Here is a 4,329-nt window from a genome sequence, read left to right as displayed (position 1 = left end):
CTATGGGATTTTTGCACTTGTAGTATTATATCAATGCTGAAAATTTTACAGATTTTGGTGCGTTTTGTGTTTTGTATATTGGATTAGGAATGCATACTGCCCATGCTGGGCATGCAGGCAAGAAGACATGAGCTCTGGGCCACTTGCAACTTTTGAGAAAGAAGCCAAGAGACAGGGAGAAGAAGCCAGTTAAAGGTTGTCAATCCCTGCACCAGCAGAGCCTGACTTCAGTCCTTGTACTTGTCCTATTGGTTAAGAGAACCTCTCATCCAACTTTTCTACTAGCATAAGGTGGGTTTTTAGCACCCTACTCTTCCCTGTCCTCCCTGATAGAGAGGACACAGAAACTCATTTGCTTCTCAGACCCACAGTCCCATGATGTTTCTTGACTATTCATAGGACTATTGTACAAAATAATGAACAAATTAAAAAAACTCAAATATCCATCAACAGTTTAATAGATAAACAATGTAGATCAATATGGTAAAATATTACTAGGCCATTTAAAAAAGTACATTCAGATATATTGCAGATATGGTTCTTCACCACCAAAATAACACAAATATCACAATAAATGAAGTGTCTGGTTTACAAGTACATATAAAAGTTATGCTATATTTCTCATGTAGTCTATTAAATGTACAAAAATATTGTTAAAAACAATACAAAATTTGAATTTAAGATACTTTATTGCTAAAAATTGCTAAGTATCATCTGAATCTTTGGAGAGTTGTAACTTTTATAGATGAAGGTTTTTCCTGGATGTTGATGGCTTTTGACTGATCAGGGTGATGGTTGTTGAAGGTTGGGGTGGCTATGGAAATTTCCTAAAATAAGACAACAATGACATATGTCCCATTCATTGATTTTGCCTTTCCTGAAATATTACTCTGTAACATGGAATGCTGTTTGATACAATTTTACCCACAGTAGAAGGTTTTTCAGATTTGGAGTCAGTCTTCTCAAACTCTGCTGCAGCTTCACCAGCTAAGTTTATGGCACATATCATTCTCTGTTGTCTGTTGTCCTAATAGTGTTCACAGCATCTTCACCAGGAGATTCCATCTCAAGAATTCACTTGCTTGCTCATCCAGAAGAAACAACTCTTCATCTGTTCCTGTTCTATAGTGACCAATTTTCAGCCTTTTGGCTAGATTGTTTTGTGCCTGTTCTTCATCAATTTAATATCTGATGCATCCTCTATGTAAGAACAATAGTTTGTTTTTAGCAGGGAGCTCTTGAGTAGAATATTGGTTTTCCACTCACTCTACACTTTAACTTGGTATTGCACTACCTCCAGGAATAATGTTTAAAAAATAAATTAGTAAAAAATATTTATCATAAAATTGCAGCAACTCAGTCTCAGTTCACCTCCAGGCTCCATTGCTAGTTCTAGGGCTCCTGCTGCTCCCACCACATCTGTAGTGACTTCCTCAGAAGTCGTGGGCCCCTTCTCCCCCCAGTTACTCTTGTGAGTTAGAGTCCACTTCTCCCACATTTCTCTTAAGGTTGCTATTTGTAGCTTCCCCTTGGATTTTGAATGTTCTTTTTGCTTTGAGGTACTAGCAGTCAAACACAGAGCCTCATGCTTGCTGGTCTAGCACATTAACACTTGAGCTGCATCCTCAGCCATCTTGAATGTTCCTAACAGAATCTAGAATGGTTTATCACTTCCAGAAGGTTTTCAGTTGACTTGTTCCAGATCCATCAGCTGAATCACTGCCTAGAGAAACTGTAGCCTTACAAAATGTATTTTTTAAATATTAAATTGAAATTACTCCTTCATCCATGAGATACAGAATGGATGCTGTGTCAACAGGCATGACAACAGCATTCATCTCCTAATACATCTCCACTAGAGCTTAGGTGTGAACAAGTCCTTGCAAACAAACAGTAATATTTTGAAAGAAATCTAAGTAGTATGTCTCAACAATGAGCTTAAAATATTCAGTTAACCATGTTGCAAACAGTTGTTTTCTCACCCAGGGTGTGTTGAACCTGTTATAGAACACAGGCAGAAAGTAACTAGTGTAATTCTTAAAGGCTTTAGCATTGTCAGAATAGTGAAGGAGTATCGGCCTAAACTTAAAGTCACCAGCTACATTAGCTCCTGGTAAGAGAGTCAGGCTGTCACTTGAAGCAAGGCACTGACTTCTCTCCAGCTATGACATCCTAGTTACTTCTTCTCCAAGTATAAGCCAAAATATAAGTATTGAAAATCTGTGGCTCACTGGAACCATCTTCCCAATGCTGTCAGCTAGATCTTCTGCATAACCTGCTATGGCTTCTATGTCAATGCCTGGTGCTTCATCTGCACTTCTGTGTTACAGAGATGGCTTCTTTCCTTAAACCTCATGAACAAAACTGTGCTGACTTCAAACTTCTCTTCTGCAGCTGCCTAATCTCTCTTCATTGTGTTGAAGAGAGTAAGGGCTTTTCCATCTACTAGGCTTCAAGCTAAGGGAGTGCTGTGATTGATTTGATTTTCTGTCCAGACGACTAGCGCTTTCTCTGTCAGCAATAAGGCTCTTTTGCTTTCCCAGCATTTGTATGTTCACTGGAAGAGATTATGTAATTTCCTTCAAGAGCTTTTCCTTGGCATTCACAACTTGACTAACTGGTACCAGAGGCCAAGCTTCTGGTCTGTCTATTTTCAGATGTCTTGTTCCCTGACCACTGCTACCTTCTGATTTGAAGTGAGAGATATATTACCCTTTCTTCCACTTGAACACTTTTAGGCCACTGTAGGTCTATAAATTGGCCTAATTCCAATACTTTTGTGCATCAGGGAATATGGAGGCTTAACTGGAGGGAGACAGATAGGGGAGAACTCACACTGCAAGCAGTGAGAATTCACACAACATTATTGAGTTCATAGTCTGATTTGGGTGTGGTTCATGGAATTCCCAAAATAATTACAATAGCAAAATCCAATATTACTGATCACAATCTAGGTAGACATGATGGTGATAGCCTGTAATCCTAGTACTTTGTAAACTGAGGCAGGAGGATCATGATTTCAAGGCCAGCATGGGGTATATAATGACTCTATTTCAAAAAACTAACAAACAAAACAAAAAACTCATCACAAATCACCATAAGAAATATACCAATATTTAAAAGTTTGAAATATTGAAAGAATTATCAAAATGTGACAGAAACGCATGAAGTGAGCATAAGCTATTGCAAAGCATTGTGGGGATAAAATTGCTGAATGCACAGTTGCCGCAAACTTTGATTTTCTAAAAAATAAAGTATCTACAAAGTATATTAAGCAAACTACAATAAAATGAGGTACACCTGTGTTGTTACTTATCATTGATATTCTAGTGATAGAATCATTAAAAAAAAACTCCCATATAAGGGTGAATATGTTATCCAGGAAGGCCATGTCAGAAGAATAAAATGCCTGTTATATTGCCATTTTGGGCTTCACAAGCCTGATGAGTTTGAGAACCATGGGATTAAAAGATTGTGAGTAACATGTCAATGTTAAAATGAGAGGGAAAACAGATAAGAAATCAGGAAAAATATACATTAGAGAAGTATATAGAATGAGAGCTACAAAAGCCACCCAGAGGAGAAATTTTGTAGTAAATCCAGAAGTTGTTCTGGTTTTGTTTTGTTTTATTTTATCTCTGCTTCATCAGAGGAAAACAAGAGCACACTCTGGTGGGGAGTCCTGGCTTCAGGAAACTCACGTTATTCTATGATGATGTTTCTGGCCATAGATTATTGGACAGTGGCAATATAGATCAGCCTCAGACTGCTGGTCACACTTCCTGCCTGGGTCCCAATTCTTGTTATGTAAGGGCTTCACTCAGTGCTAAACAACAAACACATAAACACACAAATCTGCTGGATTCAAGGCAGATGTTCAGACCTGTCCAGCTGACAGGTCTGTCTTATTGACTGAAAGAAAGAGCTGAATTTTAATGATAAACAAGATTCTTCTTTGGTTTTTCACCTTTTTTGTTTCAAGTGGTCAAATTTGTACTTAAGAGACTGAAAATATATTGTTACCTGAAGCACCAAAAACCCTCATAAAAGTTTTTTGGTTTAAAATTTGACAGATGAGCTCTCTTTCTAATATGATGAACTGTGGACTGAGAGCCTTTTCTTTTTCTTTTCCATTTACCACATTATAGAATAAATATCCTTCCTTTCCAAACCAATTTATTGTCCTGAATGATAAGATCTAATTATCTGGGGGAAGATTTAGGTTTTGGGCCTTAACTGCAGTTATCAGTATAAATACAATACCTGGCACCAGCATCCTCAGGTCAAAAACTTAATTCTCAAGTGTAAAACTTTAGATTGAAGCACAAA

The 4,329-nt window shown here is 37.6% G+C and overlaps 1 non-coding gene across 1 annotated transcript; it reads left to right on the top strand.

Annotated features, from left to right (window-relative positions):
* The first annotated feature begins 1,130 nt into the window (after positions 1 to 1,130).
* LOC141423526 (U2 spliceosomal RNA) lies at positions 1,131 to 1,316 on the top strand. Its single transcript, XR_012448384.1, has one exon. It is a non-coding gene; the product is annotated as a U2 spliceosomal RNA (small nuclear RNA).
* The last annotated feature ends 3,013 nt before the right edge of the window (positions 1,317 to 4,329 follow it).

The sequence above is a fragment of the Castor canadensis genome, chromosome 5 (genome assembly GCF_047511655.1).
Source record: "Castor canadensis chromosome 5, mCasCan1.hap1v2, whole genome shotgun sequence".
In the NCBI taxonomy this organism is placed as follows: domain Eukaryota; kingdom Metazoa; phylum Chordata; class Mammalia; order Rodentia; family Castoridae; genus Castor; species Castor canadensis.
The sequence above is the reverse complement of the archived record's forward strand: the minus strand, read 5'-3'. Positions and strand labels throughout refer to the sequence as shown.